This window comes from Heterocephalus glaber, unplaced genomic scaffold (genome assembly GCF_053883595.1).
Source record: "Heterocephalus glaber isolate CG9 unplaced genomic scaffold, H.glaber_assembly_v1.0 deba00001556, whole genome shotgun sequence".
Lineage (NCBI taxonomy): Eukaryota > Metazoa > Chordata > Mammalia > Rodentia > Bathyergidae > Heterocephalus > Heterocephalus glaber.
The window spans coordinates 4891334-4913322 of NW_028258347.1; the positions used below are offsets into that span (position 1 = coordinate 4891334).

Below are 21989 nucleotides of genomic sequence, written 5' to 3' on the forward strand. Positions count from 1 at the left end.
ATCCAGGATCTAGTTTTCTTGGGTCAGGACCATGCACTGAGAGAATTCTTTGCAGGACAAGAGCTCTGATATCAACTTTCAGAAAGCCAGAGGCACAGAGAGAAGGGTACAATAAAGAAATAATGTGTCTAAGGGAATTTGCTTTGGTGTGATGTCTTGGTGTTGAACTCAATCATTGCCATCAACCCTAAGCAAAGATAGGGTCATAACATTTTGAGTTTTATTAAGATTTGATGGATTATAAATTCCCAATCCTAAAATGAATTGACTTTTATAGACTTAGGTTTATTAGAAAAACACATCTTCTCCTGTGGGTTAATAGTTCAAGGATCACATTTTGATATTTCTGGTTTGGGGAGGTGTATGGAATTCAAAAGAAAACTAAAATTTCCAGCCATATTCTACAACTTTCCAAAGGTAAAAAAATAAAAGAATCTTATTCATATACAAACTGTTTAGAGATCTAGTTTTAGGTGCATAAAACATTTAATAAGCACTGTCCACTTTAGATTCTGAACTAGATACAACCATGTGATTATCAGAATAAAAGTAAATGATTTTTAAAAATAAAACCTCCTAAGTGGTGCATAAAAATGATGTCATTAAATCTGAAAACTCTCTTTACAGTTTATATTTGTTCGAAGATGTCTTGGTTCTTTCTGTTGGAAAAGAAAAAGCAAAATATCCTTAGAGAAAATTAACTATTTGAAGTTGGGCTGCTGAATGCATTTAACTCCTGCAATTTGGCAGAATATTACATCATCCAAATGGCCAAGATAAACTTGAAGTGTAAGAGATATGAACTGCAGTTTGCATTCCTGACCCCCAGGCAGTAGATTTCAGAAGATGATAAGTTAAAACTTCTGAGGAAAAAGGTAAACTAACCCTGGAGCTGCCAGTGACATATCCTGCCTGGACTGAAACTAAGACATTTTCATTAGTCTAAGAGATGTGAGGCTGTTTTATTTTTAAAAATGTAATTTCCTGGGGCTGGCTGAAGGTGTAGCTTAGTGGTAGAGCGCATCTCTATCATGCATGAGGCACTGTGTTCAATTGCCAGCATATATTATTTATATATATTAGATGTATGTACTTTTCCATACTATTATATCAAGTATAATAATACTTGAATAAGGAATATTTCCTTACTGGAGATCTTGAAGTTGGGTACAAATCAAAATGGCTCATTTTTCAGCAATAACAACAAATGACGTTGGACATAAAAAACATGGAAATAATGTTTAACAAAAATGAAGAATTACAAAGAATTGCAAGTTACAATAATTCCTTTACTTTCTACATAGCATGCATGAGAGGCAAAGTACTTTGTGCCTCTCTGAGAACTGAAAAAGATTTGTTATGTAGAAGCTTTTTAATCTAGTTTTGGGTAGATTATTGACTAGAAGAAAAGACATCATTCTACCCCCTGACTATAGATTTGTGATGTTCATCCAGTCTAAGCCAACATTGCTGAATTCTGTTCTATAGATATCTTTGGGGCTATGTGTTTACTGCCAAGAGCTCTGCCTGCACTGTCAGACTTGTGGTGCCAATCCTGGCTTCACTGTCTTAGGCCCATCGTTTGTTCTTTCTTAACCTTCACTTACTGAATCAGAAAATGAGGTTGATAGTGTTTATTGCATAGGGTTGTGTAAACTTAGCTCAGTTATTTGACACTTAATAAATACTCCACAAGTATTGGTTATTACAGTGACATAAAAATTCTATTGAACAAATCAATTCATTCAGTGAAAGCACTTTCCCTGAAAAAAATATGCTATAAAGTATTTCTACCTTGAATATTATCCAGTCCAACAAAATTTAGGATTATTGGCTTCTAATGTTTTAAAATCTAGCATATAATCAAAGGAATTAAGCTGCAATTTCAGAAATTGTTTAAAGCATATTTATAAAATTAAGTTCTATTCAAATGCTTACAGAAAGTGAGTAAGGTGTTCATGGACTCTTGGGTTTCTTTAGAACTCAGTTTGAAAATCCTTAATCTTTTTCTGTCTCCCTGTATGTAACAGAGATTTTGTCTAAAAATGTAGTTCCATTCCATGACCAGGATATTGATCATACTCTACTGAGGTTAATGTTTTGATTTAACTTTCTATGCTTGCCATTGAATCTGATCATCAGGATTTTAGCTGTATACTTTTTTCTTTTCTTACCTACACTAGGTTGGTAGGGCAGAAAGCAAAGTTAAACGAGTTCCATGTTTAAGTGTGAAAGCTATCAAGAACAATGATGGTGCTCAGTATGTACCTCGGGGATGACTGAATTTAACTCATATCTAAGTCTGCCTCAACTTTTCCCTCACAATGACACAGGCTCCACTTCTGTTATCCTTTAAGGCTATTTTCTTGAAAAATTTCCCTCAGTGTGTTGGTTTTTCTCTTTGCAGTATCCATGGCTTCTCCTATGCAGGTATGGCATCCTTGGTGGCAATACACAGACGTTCTTGCAATATTTTTTTATCCCATTAAGTGTAGCTAAGCTTCAGTATGACTGGTTGAAGGCTCTTTTGAAGTCTGGGTTTTGCATATCTGTAGTTTTTACCATAACTTTATTCTCCTCTTAAAATGAGGAGCAGAAATGTTACTCAAGACATAGAGGGCTTAGTCTATGATTACTAGTTTTCTGACATCAACTGGAGGGACTTGAGAGGTCCTCTGGGCTCTGTTTCCCATAATTAACTAATTCTGTGCCTTTTACCTGTTTTTTAATGGGAATCACAACTATTTTTCAACTCATTGGAGTTTAGTACATGTTGGATGAGTATACACCGCATAGTAATTTTCCATTCAGTGAATAGAGTGATCGATTAAGTGATGAACTGCTTCTTTAACAGAAGAGGCACAAATGAGACTTAGAAGACCACCCCAGTGAAGCCAGACAAGTTCACCAAAAGGAGATTTTCAGCAATGAAGACAGTGTCCTGAGGTCTTAGTCTCATGTGTGAAGCTCAGGTTTCCTGGAAGAGGCCCTGCTACGGTTTTTGCCCTGCAGGAACCAGCTACAGTGACCACATACAACTATAGGAGGAGCACAGCCTGGAAATGCTGTTTGGACCTGTTACTCTGGCCCATCCCACAAATTACCCACTTCCTACTAATTCCCTCAATTCCAGATCCTGCAAACAAACTGACCCTTCATGAAAAGGTAGGCACGAGATGACAGCAAATAGGGCCGATGACAGAACTTGCACATCCTGCAGACACAGAATGTCCTGGACACCAGGGAGGACAGGATAAGTCTTTGTAATAAGTGTTTTTCAAATTCCTGTTACAAAGCTGTGGGCAGCTCATGTAGGCCTTTCCTTCCATAATAAAATCTCACTGCTACTTGATTTCTACAAACAGAAGGCAAATCCTTCAGCTTGCTTTGGATAAGAAAGAGAAATTGTAGTTGGGTTTGCCTCTAGCTATCACAAGGATTAGGGTCTGAAGTTTGTAAGATTTTTTCCCCAAATACTGGAAGCATTCTTCCTACACCCCTAAGGTAGCATCATTTATCTAAATTTGAGATAAAAATCTACAGGGTGTTGTTTTCACCAGTGCGCTGAGTGTGCAGCACTTTGATCTTGGTCTAGAGCGCAAGCATCACCAACACCCCAGCCCACCACCAATTCCAAGGCAAAGCCCTGCTTGTGTCTTTGGGCCAACAAATTCGCTGGAGCTAGAAGCCCGCAGTGGCGGAGGTGGTGCACACTTTGGGAGGGGCACTCGCCACACAAAAATTCCATTTCATTCATCTGGAGCCACACAAGTTCCCTAGAAACCTACGGAGAACATGGAAAGACACTCCGTATAGACTTTCCACCCATGCTGTAAGAGGTTGGCATTGAATATCACTTCTTAGTAACCAAAGGGTGGGCAAAGGGAAAGAATTAACCTGTTATCCATTTGCTTCACCAAGACTTCATATGGGTAGGAAATACCCAACCCACTTCTTCCCCAGGTTTCTTCACTGGAGTAGAAATATTGCCTGAGAGCATATGGAAGCAGTTGGATCTCTCTGCCTCTGTCTGTCTCTGTCATGCAATTAACAGAACCTTAACTCTGAACCCACAGTCATAAAAACCCATTCACATTATGAAAAAAAATCTCTTGATCCGACCATATAAATAAGTGAAGATCCACAGTCAATAATTCCTTCCTACTCTACCCTCCTCAGATAGCCACAGTGTGATTCCATTTCTTTGTTTTGTCAGTAAGTGGGGAGACTAGGAGCCACAGTTCTCTGGAACAGTGGCCTCCTGATGGTGAGTGCAGAGTGCTCCCTGTTAGCTGGACAGGAAGAAACTGAGAATCACGTGTTGGTTTGTAGACTGACTCCACGAAGTGCTGACTCCCGAGGAGCAGGACATCTGCCCTGGAAGCCTCCACACACCATCGTTGGAGGGTGGGATGGGTGCAGTGGGCATGAAAGTGACGTGTACTTCTCCCTTCCTGCCTGTTTATCACCTTATTTTTTCTGCCTGTTCGTACCCTCTCCACTCCAGTTCTCCAGGGCCAGGAGTTCTAATCATTCTCCAGATTCATACAATCACCCTATAATGTCTCCTGCCTTCAGAATATTCCCCACCAGTGCCTCTTCTCTGCTAATGCGAATGCTGCTTTCCTTGTAGAGCAATCTCCAGTGAGTGTAAGAGGTCAGACTGTTGGCTGAACTAATTCGCAGCTCATCGTGAATAATTGATAGCCTTCTTATTACTCTCAGAAAGTTTGCATTTTAAGAAGAGCCCTACTGCCCCAAAGAATCAGTAGTGAGGAATATTTTAGAAACCAGGGAGTAAGTGAAACCAAACATGGGCGAAGGCAGTGGCAGCTGTGTATCTGGCTCTAGAGCAGTCAGGTCTGGGATGTCGCACTCGTTGGGCCCCAAAGGCTTCACTGGGAAGCCGCCACGCTGGGGCTCCCAGCTGATGAGGTGAGCAGGGTGTCCACGAGACAGGGGTGATCTGGGAATCTCCAGACAGCTGCAGGCCAACCTTCTCACTTCCCTGGTGTGCAGAGTATGCCTGAGAAGCACTGCTGCCGAGGGGCATTGCACCCTTCCTTGTCCAGCAGGGCAGGGAGTCCCCGCACAGCTGACCTGAGCCGGGCTGCAGTGCAGGGTGCTGGAGATGCTGCTCACTGCTCTCACACCTCCGCCCTATTGAGTCCTCAGTATTTGCAAGATGACAGGCGCAGCAGTGGAAGAAGCGCGTGGGGTGGAGGTGCTGGTGATTGGAGTGTGGTTTGTTGCCCCTTGGGCTCGGGATGGCAGCAGACAGCTCCTACTGCAGGGCCTCACGGTGGCCGCCTGGCAGCACTGAGAGATGCAGGCAGAGAAAGTGGAGGGTGGGAGGCTGTCCTGGACATAGGTCCTTGTCAGCTCCTTCTGGACCCTGGACACTTGACACCAAGATTCCAGGTGCATACTGGGCTGAGACAGACGTCGTGTAACCCAGCCTCAGTGTTCCCATCAGAGTGAGCCTGTGTGTGTGTGTGTGTGTGTGTGCATGTGTGTGCACGTGTCTCTACGTGCACATGCATGTGGAGCTAAGGGGAGAAGAGCCCCTGTGAGGTAGAAGCTGGTGAATGAGAGGCTTTGCACTGGACGGTGTCCAAGGTAGATGCAGACAGCTCTCCGTGCTCAGGCCCGGCTGCTGGAACTCCATGCCAGTAAGACAAGCAGGGCTGCTCAGACCTTCTTTGGTCCTTCTCCTGAGTGGGGGCCTCTGCATCTCTCAGAAAGCATGAGTGAGGGCCTCCAGGTTCCCTCATTTGGGAGGCAACTGCTTGCCTTGGCTCGAAAGCTGCTGCTTTCTCGGGACTGTGTAATTGCTGAGCCATCTGAGTCTGTCTGGACTCCTCAAGGCACCAAGGGGGAGAGCTCTGCTTCTTCCTCTGCCTCTTCAGCCAAAGCCATTTCACCCACTTGTCTTTCTTTTGTGCCCACATGTGTGTTTTCCAGAGGCTTAACCATAGCTGTATAAATATTTTTCCTATTATGAGCCGAAAGCTGACTGTAGGGAAACAAGATGGGTCGGTGAATCAGATTTTCTTTTGGGAGTGAGAAGATTAAAAGAAGCTTCCCTCCAGTGAAAGCATCTGCCAGGAAAGCCTGTCACACTAGTGCAGGCCTCTACAGAAGGGCACCTATGGCTAAATGGCGACAGTCCCTGTGAGGCACCAAGCTTGTAGCATTGCCTAAAACATGAGGTGTGAACAGAAGACATGGTGATCATTTTTGTGTGGTCCTGGGGATTGAACTCCAGGCCTCTGCTCTGAGCTATGTCCTTAACCCATTTTTAAATTTTTGAGATGGGGTCTAAATGGCTCAGTTGCTCAGGGTGGCTTGAACTGGCAAGCCTGCTGGGGTTTGGGAAGCATTCACCATCACAGTGCATGCTTCATTCTAAATTATTATAGGAAATGACACATCGCCGTGCGTCTCCCTCAGAACCCTCCCCCTTGCTTCGAGCACACTTACCCATCCCTTCTTGCGCTTTCTGAAACAGGTCTGGAAGTTCTCTTTAGCGACTGTCTTTAGCTGTGCTGTCATGGCTGCCTCATTGTCCTGAGTTGATTCAAAATGTTTATGTTTTGTGATCATTTTTGACCCTGAGAAAGAGCCAGAAGCTGCACGGTGCCACATCCAATGAATAAAGTGAATTGAGGACACAGCATAAAGCTTTTACTTGACAGAAATTGGTGTGAATGATTGAATTGATTCAGAACGTTGAGGCAGCAGGGAAAAGCTGCTCATGAAAGAGAACGTCTAGAGCTGTTTCAGAAAGGATGAGAACAGTGGGTAAGTGGCCAGAGGCAAGGGGGCTTAGTTACTATAATAATTTTTTATTTAAACATTCACTTACAAATTACAAAGCCAGTTGAAAAAATTCTCTAAAATTTTCCTCAGGCAGAAAAACCCGCCCTATGTTGAGGGTTGGTAATTCAGCTCCAGGGGCCAGGGTGGCAGGGTGGGCATGAGGCTGTCCAGTGGGCTTTCAATTTCTTACCAGTTTCCTGGACTGTCTGCGCACGGTTCCAGGGAAGGCTTTGTTTGCTACACAGAACTGATTTGTGGTCCCTCCCTCCATTCTTCTGTATCTCTCTCATCCTCTCCTTATTTTTCTTCTTGACATTATTTTAATTCTTCAACCTAACTACTGATTTTCTTTTTTCATTTGTTTTTTCTTTTTTCCCTTGCTTCCGCTCAGCTTTTTACTGTTGCTCCATAGGCTTGGATTGGTCATGATTTTTACTTTATGGCAGTGTTGATCCATGCTCCCTGTGTAATTTTATTATTTTCTATATCACTATCTCCAAATCCATTTGTCCCACCATGGATATCTGGTGTATTTAATATGCCTTCTTCCAATCGTCTATTATGTATTTATTTGTAAATATATGTTCATATCAAACAAATGGCATTATTTTAGGTATATGGTTTTAATTTATAGGAATAGTCTCACTTGATGAATTCTGTTATTTTTTACCCAGCATTCTGATTTTGAAGTCCACTCATGTCACCATATGTGGAATGAGTTCATTCCTTTTGATTGGTACATATTTCATCTATGTTTCCTGTTGATGAACACTTAGCGCTTTCTAAACTACCACAGTGCTGTACCAGATATCCTTCATGTCTGCCTTTAGCAGTATAAGAAGTGCTTCGTGGGGGGAGGGCTGTATAACAGGATTACAATTACTAGGTTCAGAGAAGCACATAGGCAGTTTTTGTAATTATTTTCAAGTTGCCTTTCTGTGCGGTGAGTGTGCATATCTCCCCAAACATTTCGACATTTGCATGTCTTAGTCCCAAGCTGATACTGCCCAACATTTTCATTTTCATTACAATTATGAGTAAAAAGTACTATTTTGCTATTATTTTATTTTTGTTATTTACTTTTTGGGTTTGCTAATAAAGTTTAGCCCTTCTTCATTTGTATATCAGGCCTTTAAGCTTCCTCTTGGGGCTGCGTATCCTGTTCTCTGCCTGTCTTGCTGTGGGATTATCCATCCTTTCTGGCTGATGGCAAGAGATCCTCATGCAGCCCACATACTCTTTGCCAGATGCAAGGGTCTTCTCTGGGATCTGTCCTCAGACAAAGTCAAACCCATCCAACTTGCCCTCTATGGCTCTGGCTTCTTCATCTTACTTAGATCTTTCCCTGATGTTGTAAAGGTAGTGTTTTGTATTTTTAATAGGGCTTTATTTTAGCTATTTAATATTCAGTATACTAGCAGAGTTAATTTAATGCAATAGAAAGTAAGTGTGAAAGTTAGAAAAGAAGTTGATGCAAGTATTTACATAGAATATTTGTAAGAATTAGCAGGAAATTATAAGAACTACTAAGAATTTAGCAGCATGGCTGGATATAAAATCAACCAATCACAAAAACAAATTTAACATTCAAAAATAAATCTGTGTTAACAGAATAAAGGCAAACAATAATATGATCATTTTGACAGATGTAGAAAAAGTATTTAATAAACTCAATACCCAGTAATAAAAATGTTTGTAATGAAACCCACAAAATCTATTTGAAATAGGCACATTATAAACAAGAGCATTTCTTTTTTAGTAGTATTAAAGAGAAAATATAATACCATGTGCAGTGCAGTAAACTAAGATGAGTGAGTTTTACAGAGAAATATTTTAATGTGTTGTTGGAGAACACAAAAAAGATCTGAATGAACTGGGGGTGTGCTGTGTATTTGACTAGAAGGGCAGCATTATAAAGGTTATGTTTCCTGTCAAACTCATCTATAATTCAATTCAAATAAAAATTCCAAGTATCCATGAATATATAAAACAAACTGGAATGGAAAAGACAAGAGACCAAGTTTTAAGAGACAGAGTTCTATTACAAATATGTAACAATTAAAATACTTTAGTAATGGCTCAAGAATAGACAGACTATTGGAATAGAATAGTCTCAAAACCATCAGCTACTTAAAGCATGTATGACAGAGGATTATTTAAAAATATGTTGACATATAATAATACAAGAACAACCATAACAACTAATACTTATCGAACACTTACTTTGCCCTAGAACTTCTCTATTTGAAATATATATTGTCTTGATCTTATAACAACCATATGAATATTTTATTATCACTTTACCAATGAGAAACTCGGTACATGCACAGAGAGACTGGATAATTTCAAGTGTGAAACAGGGATTTCACCCCAGGCAGTTTGGCTTCAGGAGCAATGGTGCGATGAACTTCCAGGACCACTGACGTGCCCTAGGCTGGTGACTCTGGATGTGGCCTGTGTTGTACAGGGCCCTGTGCCATTGCCTTGACCCTACATATGCAGTGAGCGCTTTCTGGAAATCTGCCAAAGCGCAGCTACCAACTTCCTCAACTAATGATTTCGCCTGTCCTCGACCACTGCAAAGACCAGAAAACTGCAGAGACAACATAAGGATTATTTTCACTCATGTTTTCATGTTTCTGTCACCCATATCGCAACATTAGTGCTAACAACATTTTAAATGAAATTTTTATTGAATGATAAGACTGTAATGCATTATTTTCAGAATGTGGATTCTGGAATAGCCATTTTTGAAACTCTGAGTTCCTCATGTTTGATTTGATTTATCACTTGTGTTGGTGATTCACAGCGTAGACTTAGTACTTTGTCTATAAAGGGGGTACTTTCTTGTACCCCCTTATCCCTATATAGTTTGAGAAAAAGGAGACTTTCCAGCCTCTCCCGGGCAGTGCAGAACACCCATGTAGCACAGAGTTCTTCCCAGCCAGGGCACTGAGTTGTGTTGAAGGGCAGAGATGACTTGGTCCAGCACAGTTTTGTCTTCTCTGCATGCACTGCGGGGAAGGGAGATTGGAATGAGTGAAGCTAGCCTTTGCTTAGTTGTGCCCAGTGCCTGGAAGCTGGCCAAATTGCTTGCCCTTTTGTAGTAGCCGGATACTGTTGTCCACAGCCCTGGGGACCACAGTGGCTCATGACTTGAAACTGACATCGGAGGTCAGGTCCAGAATCTGGCTTCTATTACTCATGGCTGGAGAAGCAACACCCTTTGATCTCTGTGTTTTCTTCTTTTTCACCTCTATGCTTCCTTTTTTGGGCTTTACTGGCACAGTCTTTAGGGTTCTATTTTGATGTGTATCTAGTGTGTGTAAGTCTTTGTGTAATTTTTCTTATTGCTACTCTAGGTACTGCATCATATTTACCTAACCTAGCAGTCTCCTAAAGTTACCTGAGCAGCTAGAGGGAAGAGTAGAAGCCTTCCCTCCACTTATGTCTCTTCACTCTCCTCCACTTTTAACATAAGTGTTTAAAATATTTTCTCCACATACATTTAGAACCACATCAGACAGTATTTTAATTTGTGCTTCAACTATTGAACGCAATTTAGGAAACTCACGACAGGGAACCCAGCATGTTTACATTTACCCATATCCTTGCTTACCATGTTATGTTGCTCTCCTCTCTCTCTTCTTTTTTGAGATAGTCTCATTGTATAGGCCAGGCTGGCCTTGAGCACATGACCCTCCTGCCTCAGCCTCTGGGGCGCTGGGATTACAGGCATGTGCCATCATGCTCAGCTTCTCTTTCCTTTCTTTCTTTTTTTTTCCCCCATTAACTTTATTGGTACATTTTAGGTATAAAATACAGTTACATTCATCATTGGTATCTTGTACCATTACATGAGTATCCTGGTTCTTATTTTTTTTCCCCTTCCCTTGCCCTCCCTTCACCCCCTCCACCCTTCCCTATTTGCAAAGACTTTGTTTCCATTTTTTTCCTCTTCTCATATTTTTTCCATTCCCTTTTTTCCCTTCCCCTACCCCTCCCAATTACCCTGCTCTTTTAGACCTTTTCTTCCTGTTACATAATATCAGTTATACATTTTTAAAATTACACTATTAAGATCTAGGAGACATTACCACAGATTTCACAGAATTTAAAAGGATATAGAAAGCATATTACAAAAATCTTTTTTGAAATAAATTGGACAACTTCTAAGAAGTACCTTGCAAGACAAACTAATGAAACTAACTCTGGAGGAAATATAAAATTTGAATAGCACCTATTAAAGAAAGTATATTCCTACTTGAAAACCTACCTAGATGACAACAGCAGGCTCATAAACATTTTAACTGATAAATTATATCAAACAATTAAGGCAGAAAAAGGAAGGAACACTTCTCCCCTCATTTTAGGAACTCAATATTGTGCTAATCCTAAAACTGGATAAAGATAATAGAAGAAAAAAGTATGAACATAGATAGAAATTTGTTTAACAAAACAAACTATTAGAAGTGAGATCTGGCAGGATGTAGAAAGTGGTTTTATTATAGGGATGGCAGTGTTGGTTCAGCATTGGAAGATCCACCCCCAAAAGTCATCATTTTAACAGAGGAAAGGAAAAAGCCATATGATCCTGTCACTAGTTGGAGAAAAAGTATTGGACTAAATTCCACAGCTGTTCATGGTAAAAGCTATCAGGAGACTAGAAGTAGGACAGAACCTTCTCAACAGATTAAAGACATGTACTCCATACTTCCAGTGAGAATGCCTTATATGAATGGAAAAGATACAATGCTTTCTCCTTAAGGTGGGGAACAAGGGCAGATATGCTTACTCTTTTATCTGTCCATTAAACTTGGAAACCTAGGCCCAACCAAAATAGTCTGGCAATAAAATGACACAACTAGGATAGGATTGGCATGGCAGAAGCAAAATCTTTATATGTAGATAAAATGATCATCTACAGAGAAAATACTAAGAAATCTCTAGGAGCCCTAAGAACTTGTATTTGAATTTAGCAGGATTAGCAAACACAAGGTATATATAAAATTTCAGGTCAGTGTATACTTGCTATAAATGAAGAATTGGATATTGAAATTTAAAAGTTGTGTAGGAGTACAAAGGACCTAGAAAAGTAAAAAAAAAAAAAAAGAAAGAAAACAAACAGTGTTGGAAGACGTTTAATACCTTATTTTAAGACTTCCTCTAAAGCTACAGTAATCAAGGCAGTGTTGGTGTAAGGAAGGACATATAGATCACTGGAATAAAACAGAGAATCTAGAAATAGAACCACACATATATGGTCCACTGAGTTTTGAAAGATTACTTAACATTAACATTTTATAGAATATAAACTCAATTCAAGAGCCGAGGAAAAGATAGTGTTTTCAGCAAATGGCACTGGAATACCTGGTATCCGTATATAAAAAATTAACCTCAACCCTTTATTTCCACACATGAAAAATAACTTGAAGGGATCTATGAACCTAAGTATGAAAGCCTAAAAGTATAAAACTTTAAGAAGAAATTATAAGGGAAAATGTTTATGAATTTAGGGTAGGCAAGAACTCCCTAGAATACAAAAAACATGATGCTTAAAAGAAAAAAATTGATAAATGAGATTCCATCATAATTTAGAACTTTAAATGACATCATTAAAATGAAAAGTAGTCCTTAAACAGACCATATTTCCAATATATATAACCTATGACCAGAATATATAAAGAATTCTTGGAGCTCATTAATAGACAACCCAATTAAAAAGTATACACAAGAAGATGATAAATATCCAGTACAGCACAAGGAAAGGTGTGCAACACTAGAATCAGAAAAATACTAATCATGAACAATAACAAGACTGAATTATACACTCATTAGGGAGATGAAGTTAAAAGTTTTAAAAGCCTTGTTATGACTTTTTCTTTTTGTTGGATTCTCCCCCTTTCGGTTTAATTTGTCACACCCAATGGATTCATTCTACTGGGTTTCCTGGGTTTGTGATCCTCATTGTCTTTCCCTAGGGTATTGTCTAAAATTTTTTGGAGTGCTGGTTTGATATTCATGAAGTTCCTGAAGTGCTCTTTATCATGAAAGTATCTTATTTCTCCATCAATTTTGAAAGAGAGTTTTGCAGGGTACATCAATCTGGGTTGGAGGCTGTTTTCCTTTAGGGCTTGAAATACATCACTCTGAGCTCTTCTTGCCTTGAGGGTTTGCATTGAGAAGTCTGCTGTGATTCTGATGGGCTTTCCTTTGTATGTGATTTGTTTCTTTTCTCTCACTGCTTGTAGAATTTTATTCTTCTGTTGGGTTTCTGGAATCCTAACTATTATATGCCTATGTGTAGAGTTTTTTTGATCAAGACTAGTTGGAGTCCTATATGCCTCACTTATCTGTGTGTCAAGTTCTTTTCCCCTGCTTGGGAAGTTTTCTGCCATCACTTCTGTGAACAGCTTTTTTATGTCATCTGCACTGTCTCCTCTTTCTTCATTGACTCCCATCAGTCTTATGTTATTGTTCTTTACATTGTCTAGCAGCTGCTGGATTGATTTCTCGTGTTCCCTTACAATTTTAAAGCAATTTTTCTTTTCCTGGTCACTAATTGCAATCTTATCTTCTATATCTGAAATTCTGTCCTCACATTGGTTCATTCTGCTGTGTAGACTTGCAGTGGAGTTTTTAATCTCCTGGAAATCTGTTTGCATCTGTTTTATGGATTCCATTTGTTTCCTATGTTGGGATTCCATCATGTTCCTCAGCTCCTCTATTTTTTATCTGTGTCCTCTCTAGATTTATTAATCATGTCTTGCACTATGGGCACAACCTTTGCTGTTTTCTGAGAAATTATTTCTGATTTCATTTTTTCCAGATCCTCTTTTGTTGCCAGTTGAGAGAGTCCAGGTGGTTGAGTATCAGATTGTTCCATCTCGTTTCCCTTTGGGTTGCTGTAGGTGATCTGGAAGTCTTTTTTGAGGCTTATTTACGTGTCTTCTCATTTCCACGGGGAGGGGTTGCTTCTGGCACCCATGTGGCTCACCTTCTCTGCCCTAGGAGGGTGGAATATCGGTGGGGGAGCCTCTTCCCAGGCGCTGGGACTGGCTCACCTTCTCTGCCTACTTGAATTTCTTTAGCCCTACATCTAAAGTTTTGTTTTTCTTTCTTTGATTTCAGTAATTTTCTTTGTCTTGAGTTTACAGAAGTTTGATTATATATCTAATTTCAGTTATTATGTTTTCCAATTCTAAATTTTCATTTGGCTCTCCTTTATAGTTCTATTTCTTTGCTGAGATTCTTTTTTCATTTGTTTCAAGCATGTTTATAATTGCCTGTTGAAGCATTTTTAAGTTGTTACTTAAAAATAATTGCCAGATAATTCTGACATCTCTCATGTTTCTATTTTGACATGCATTATTGTCTTTGTTCATTTAGTATGAAACCTTCCCAGTTACTGGAATGGAATCTGGACAGTTTGAGCATTATGTTATGAAAACCTGGGTCTTGTTTAAACTGCCCTTTACCTGGCTTCCTGGTGCCCTGTGTTTTGTCTCCTGGTTGAAGCTCTCCTTGTACAGTGGGGTGCAGATGTGAGGACTAGCTCCCCACCAGTCCTATGCTGACAGGAGAGGGGGCTTAATTCATTACTGTTGGAAAGGGGTGAAAATCTCGACCCTTTATTAGGTGACCTCTGCTACAACACCCTCAGGGATAGAGAGGGTATCTCTTACTGCCTTAGGTCTCTACTGACATTGAGGGAATGTGGAGCCTTGCTGCAGCCTACTGAGAATGAAAGCCACACCCTCTACTCTCACTTGTGGCAGGCATGAGGCACCTCATTATGGCCTGCTGACAGCAGAAGTTGAGTCCTCACTGGGCCTTTGTTCAGATGTGCTTGCTTGGAGTAGAATGGTGTTTTACAAAATCTTTCTATCTTACTGAATTGCCTTTTCCTGTCCTTTGACTATAGAAAATAGGCTTTGTTTTGTTGATTTTTTTTTTTTTGGTCTGAGCCTATTGGTGTTTCCAGCTTATGAGGTATTTCTGCTGGAAATGTGGCCTTTATAAAACCCAGGATGTTCAACTACAGCAGACCCTTGACTTACAAACTTGATTGGTTCCTGAGGGCTGGTTGTAACTCAGTACAGCTGAGATCTGGATGTTTACCTGGGTACACACTATAGATAACAAGAAGCAGATGAATCTTGCATTAACCTAATTAACCCAAGTTGTTCATATGTCAGGATCCACTTGAGGATCCACTGTACCGTACTGTTTCTTGGTTCTAAATGACCCGAGACATTTACCATCTTTTCTCCATCTTTCAGAATCTCTTAGGTTTCTATAAAGCTAAGGGACTTCAGTTGTTCTTAGTAGGAAAACACGAAATAGTATGTCTGCTCTATTTTCCTAGAATGTGCAAGTCCCTCCAAAAATTTTTTAGCACTCTCATAAAAAGACATGGGACATTTCTTATCAAAGATCCCACACTACTCAGTGGTGAATAAATATCTTTAGCATGACCTTCAGCACTCCCTGTAATAGTAAAGAAACTATTTTGTCTCAGTGAAATATTTTAGAAGATCTCTTCACTAATGTAGGAAGGAGCCAGTTAGTCATCTCTTTTCGTTCTCATCATGGACTTGTTTGAATTCTCTTGCTAATGCTACATTTGTTCTTTTCCTAGACATTGAGATTTCAGTCTCCTTGGTTCTACTGTATCATGTCAATTACTCAAACTGTAGATGCTGAATGTCCTTAATTTTCATTGTTACAAATGCAACCAGTGTTTTGAGTTGGATGTAATGTTCTTTTCCTCAAGTATTCATTTATTTTGGAACTCAAGGTTACACCAGCTTTATACAATGAATTGGGAAGCTTTCCTCATCCTTCCATTTTTCTGGAACAGCATGTATGAGAAAGGGATTATCTGTTCTTGAAAGTTTGGAAGCACTCAACAGCAAAACCATGTGGGGCCAAGCTTTGGTCATTTTTGGAGGAAGAAACTTTGATGCAAATATCTTGTTCTTTCTTGGTGATTCATCTGTTTGAGTATTATATGTCTTCTTAGATTTATTTTGGCATCTCTAATACTTTCGCTAAGAATGTATCTAAGCCTGATTTTAAAATATCTTGGCATATTGTAGTAATAATATTCCATTATTCAAAAAATCTCTACTGTATCTAAAATTTATTGCTAGTGAATTTTTCTTCCAGATTTTTAAAAGGAATATTTCCAGGATATTTTCCACTTTATTTTTATATTTAAAAAGTTACCATTTCATTTTGTTAACTAGCTTTATTAAAAATAAACTTTAGTGGCCAGGGATTTAGCTCAGTGTTTCCAATGCCTGCCCTGCAAGCGCAAGGACCTGAGTTCTATCCCTGTACAAAAAACAAAAAAACAAAAAAACCCTTTATGTAATTGATTCCTGGTCTTCAGTGTTTATTTTCTTCTCTGGCTTTCATTTTAAAGAAATTTATGGTTGAGTGCTTAACATAGTCATTTTATCTTTCTATTTCTAAAATAGATTTATTTTTAGCTGTAAGTACTCTAATAAACTCAAGCTTTGTCCCATATTTTGATGTGCTTTCATTGACATTCAGTTTGAAGAATATTGTAATTTCTACATTATTTCTTCCTTGTTCCCAGATTATTTAGTTGTATGTTTTTTGATTTCCTATGCATGTGTATACACCACTTTTAAAGCTATCCAATGATAATTAATTTAATGTTTTACATTATAGTTAGAGAAGACAATTCATATGTTATTGCTTACTTGATGTTTCTTGAGGCTTCCTTTGTATCTTACTTTAGTACTAGTTTTTATGTATACTAAGTGGGTATTTTACTCTTTTGTTGGCTCCAGGTGGCTCTATATTTGTTCAAATTAAATGTTCATGTGCTTAAAATATTTTACATATTTTTTATTGCGTTTTCTGAAGCGTTTCTGGAAGTCCTCTTTCATGGGTATCTTTATGAGGCATGATAAAAAAATATAGTAAAATGGTGCTGCTAAGTGCCATCCCATGGAAAGACAGGCTTGTGAAAACATTATGGTATGTCCTTATACACTTTATTCACCAGATCTCGCAGTGTGGGACTTCTAGCTCTTCCTCAAAGTCAAAATAACTATGAAAGAGAAATGTTTTGAATCAATTAAGGACATCGAGTTGGCCATGACAATGCAACTAATGACACTCGGGAAGAGCACTTGCGGAACTGCTTCAGAAAGTGGCCAGAATGATGGGATAAGTGAGTTGGAAGTGAGGGAGTATTTTGAGGGGATTCATGACAATGTATCTTTTACCGTAATACATTTTTAAAAATTTGAACAGTCGCTGCAGTTTTCAGTCACACCTTGTAGTTCGGCACCTGTTTAGGGGGTGGGCATTTATTTGGGCTGGGTCAGATGTAGAGGAGGGCAACGTCTATCGGCGCGCTGCAGACCCAAAGGGCCCCGGCGAAGGCCTGGAGCCCACGACCATGACCCGGCAAGTCCGTGTCAGGCGGCCGAGGGTCTGCGAGGGGAGGAGGATCTGTGCCGAGAGGCTCGAGGGCCGCTGCAGGAAGCTGACCGGTCTGGGCCAAAGGCAGAGGAGTCCTGATTCAAACAGTGTAAAGTAATGGTAGAGGATATTGTAAGGAACAGGCTTTTTGCCCTGGCTGCCACCCACATTACCTTCATTTATCTTTGAGAATCACATTTATCAAACAGGCATGATCCACAGGCAATAACCAAGTTAATTAAAATCTAGAGCTTGCCTTTCTTCATTTTTAAGAACTGAGCTCCTCAGGAGCAAAGAATATTTCATCAAGAATGCATGTAAAGAAAAACAAATTACCCTCAAATTTCATGCAGTTGAAGGTTTGATCCCCAACGCATCAATATTCATAGGTGGGGACTATCAAAGTGGCTGAATCATGAGGGCACTGACTTCCTTAATGCATTAATCCATTAATGAGTTCTCAGCTGAGCAGGCTATTTGCAGGTGGGGCCTATTTGGAGGAGTGACTGCATGTGCCTTTCGAGAATGTATCTTCTCCTGGCTCCTTTCTCTCTACCCCTCTCTGCCTCCACACAAGGCGGAGATCAACCACTATTCTACCACACTCTCCATGCCATGATGTTCAGCCTCTTCATGGGCCCAGAAGTGATGGATCCAGCTGACCATGAACTAAAACCACTGAAACTGTGAGCCAAACTAACCCTTTCCCTCTTTAAGCTGACATTCTCAGGTATCTTGTCGCGGCGGTGGAAAGCTAATACACTCTATCAATAAACTTCCAAAAAGAACTATCAGTGGGCTCTTCTAGAAAATCTCAGGGAATGGTTCCTCTACTCCATGTCTTTTCTCCTCTGCCTGGCCTTTCCCAGGACAAATAAAAGAGCATTTTTCTGTATACTCATTTTGTTTACTAGGAGTTTCACAACCCCAAACTCAAACTGATAGGCAGAAAAAACATACAAATTGGAGAGTTTGTTCCTTAGATAAAATTCAGCTTTCTCAATAAGCACATACTTTTGCAACATTCAAAATGACTTTGAGTAAATATTTGGTTTCATTTCCTCCATTCTTAAAAAAAAATTCAACTGACACCATAACATCACTGACACTTTATTAAATAAAAATCACTAACGTCAAATAAAGACATTACCATTTCTATAGCTTATGGAGCCATCCACATTTCCAGTTAGGTTTTCTAATTAAACCCAAAAAGGAAATAAACTTACTAAATCCCACAGGAATCCATTGAATGTAACTATAAATTTTTAAAATATGAAACAATGTTATGACATGTCTTTTGAATAAGTCTCTGCATTCTTTCACTTGTTTGTTTAAACTACAACTGCAGTGAAGAAATATTACTGTGAAAGAATATATCCTTAAGAGAAAATGGTAAAATGAATGACTTTAAATGGTCCTAATTAGCTCTCCTAATTTATTCAACTCCTGCTTTTTAGTCAGTACCCATAGAAATCCATGGCTTTGTAAATTTGGATATGGCGCACAGTTCTTTATGAAGTTATACAATCATATTGCCTGTGTTCATGTAACAGCAATTTCTTTCTTCATTGTATCAAAAATAAAACTTGTGTATCATTTTAATTTTTCTCAGTGATTTCTAATAATATGTGAAAATAGTATTCCAGTTTTGTCTTAGGAAACAAGTGGAAGGCAGCCCAGTTGGTGTTATTTCCATGAGGATTTTATGGCCTTTATAGCAGATACCATGGCAGGGCCTCTTGGGATGGAGGAGTGGCCCCACCCATCTGAAGTAGTGGCTCCTGCACAACCTCTCATGCAGCACAAATGTTGGAAAAGGAATTCATTCCTGGGGAACGAGAGTCAGGGCACTTCCTTGGTCCACTGCAGTGATTATGGAAGTGAATGGTTTGATCGTACTATAAGGCGGTGTCCAAACTGCACAGAGTCAGGCTGGGGGAGGAAGAGACAGAAAAACAGTTAAGTATTTTATCAAATGAAAAAGCACATTATTAGAATTGCTGTGGAACACCTAGAACTCTAATAAAATGTTGCTCTAATAGAAGAATTTTATTTAGAGGGAAATAGTTTGATTTCTTTTGTTTGTTTTGGTTCTGAAGATTAAACTCACAACCTTGTGCTTGCCAGGCAGGAGCGGCACCACTGAGCTAAATCCCAGGCCCTAGAGAGAAATAGTAACATTTGCTCTTCTGCTTCCCTTCACCCACCATCACCACAGGGGAGAGCCATGACTTCCATGCATTTCCTGAGGGAGCCACCTCTGTGTTATTCACACACAGAAGAAAGGCAGGTGGATGTGTTCGTTTCCTAGGACTGCTCTAATAAAGCATCATAGACTGGGTGACTTGAAACAGTGTAAATGTTTCTCAGTTCTAGAGGCTGGATATCTGCTGTCCAGGTGTTAGCAGAGCTGGTTCCTTCTTCAGGTTCCAAGTGAGGATCTGTTCCAGATGTCTCTCTGGGCTTCTGGTGGTTGCCAGCGGTCCCTGGTGCTCCTGGCTTGTAAACACATCCTTCCAACCTCTGCTGCCCTCTTCACAGAGTTTCTCCACAGCCTCTGTCTTGCCTAACTTTCCCTCTTCTAATTTAAAGAGCAGCCGTTGGATCAAGGCCCATCCTAATCCAACATGATATTATTAATCTTAACTTCTTATATTTGCAGAGATCCCATCTCTAAATAAAATCATATTCATGGGTAGCAGGTCTTAGAAATGCAACCTGTCTTATAGGGGAATGTAATTGAACTTACAGCAGCTATCCTGGTTGAAAGAATTTCTCAAGAAGGAGCAGGACCATATCCCTGAGTTGTTCCTTATTCTTGAGGTGTATCTTGAAACGGTTTGTGTGGAATTCTAAAGTTATGCAGAGAGAAGATTGAAAAGGGAAGGAGGACTTGTCATGATGACCAGATCAGCATCAGGCAACCTCTGCAGTAGCTGTGGCTAGAATGAATAATAACCCTATAACCCAAAAATGATGATTATAGACTCAGAAGTTAATGAGGAAGTCTTGTTAAAAAACAAAATGCTTCTGATCTAGTAGGTCTGGAGTGAAGCATAGGATCGTCCATTTCCATTGATCACATACACACATGAAGAGATTTGCATAAGGACTGATTCATGGTTATGCAGCTGGGAAAGTCCTATGGTCTGCCTGGCAAGTCTGCCCACAGGAGACTCAGAGAGCAATGGTGTGGTTCTGCCCAGACTGGCAGGCTGGAGACCCACAGCAGCCACGGTCCCAGCTTGGAGGCAGTTAGACAGGAAGTGCTCCCTTCCTCAGGGGAATGTCAGTCTTCGTGCTATGTTCAGGCTTGGGATAAGACCTGCCTATGTTAGGAAGATCAATCTACTGTATTTAGCCTATTAATTTAGATGTGAATTTTGTCCAAAAAGCCTTTCACAGAAATACTCAGAATAATGTTTGACCAAATATTTTGGCAGCTGTGATTCAGTAGTAGACACACAAAATTAATCATCCCATTTCATTTATTAAGCATTTATTCTGTCCCATCTTACTGCCCTTACTCATCTAATCTTTACAAGAAACCCTGTGGACTTTTTCTATTAGCAGCACTAGGCAGATGCAGAGCAGAGAGAGACTGAGTAGAATTCCCAATATCTCACAAACAGTAATATGCATCCGGACTTTAACCAGCTATCTTAGTGCAGACTCCACGCTCAGCCTCTGTGGTTTTGGAGTCAGCAAATTGTGCCCATTGATCAGTGCTTTCTCCAAAGAAGAGAGCAGCCAGCCACATGGGAATTCAGCAGGTTGGATCCACAGGACTGTGACTTTGGTGGACCATTCACTTGTGCTTCACCGATGAGTCTGCACGTGAGCAGATGGGTTCTTGGAGGAGCAGAGGAGCTTCTGTGACTTAAAACAGACAACAATGTTCTGATGTTTAGCAATTCAAATGGGTGAGAAAGATTCACTTGCAGCATGTTACTTCCTGAGACAGGATGAAATGGCTTGTTTGTAGAGCTTATTAACATAGTGGGCTGAAGTAAGTCCCCAAGAAGAGCAAACCCAGACTTACGCATGGCACGTTTTTACCTGTCTTGTGTTAACATGATTAAGTGCTTCCAACAGCTGACAGTTTGGTCATGACCAAATACCACTAATCATAGGGCACTGGAGAAGTCATTCAGACACCAGAAAAAAGAGAGAGACAGTGTGTGAGAGAGAACTGCATGATCTAATGAGATTTTCCTATCTCTAATATCTGTGAAACGTATTATTTAGTGATACCTCAGATGCGCATGTGTAATTTGAATTAAATTAATACTATAACCAGAAGTGTCTATTTTGGGACCCACATTCCAGTGGGGTTGGTTTGGCACATTCATCCTTTTGGCTTGTCTGGTTAGTGAGGGAGGCCTGTGCTGGGCTCTGGGTGAGACACGAGATGTGGCTCCCATTACTGCGTGGTAGAGGGATGTGTTGTGGATTGCAGCCCCTCTGTGACTCTCCAACCCATGTCATTATTGTGAACTCATCCATTCGCACTAGATGCTCAACAACTACTTGTCAGATGAATCAATGAATAAAAATGTTTTCTTAGAGAAAAAGTTAGCCTCATTCTGTGGAGGTTGGGAGAGCCATAATGCTGGGATAAAGACCTTGACACTATTTGGAAAGAGTATTTTTGAAAGTGAGTTGATCATACTCAGTATAGACACTAGTTAGGAAATAAATTG

General features: G+C 39.9%; 1 long non-coding RNA gene across 1 annotated transcript in view; it reads right to left on the bottom strand.

The window, feature by feature from the left end:
• The window catches only part of LOC110347593 (uncharacterized), a 42622-nt gene extending 21060 nt beyond the window's left edge, over window positions 1–21562 (bottom strand). Inside the window, exon 1 of the long non-coding RNA XR_015442989.1 lies at window positions 16862–21562. This is a non-coding gene — a long non-coding RNA (uncharacterized LOC110347593). The remainder of the gene's footprint in view (window positions 1–16861) is intronic.
• Window positions 21563–21989: the final 427 nt, after the last annotated feature.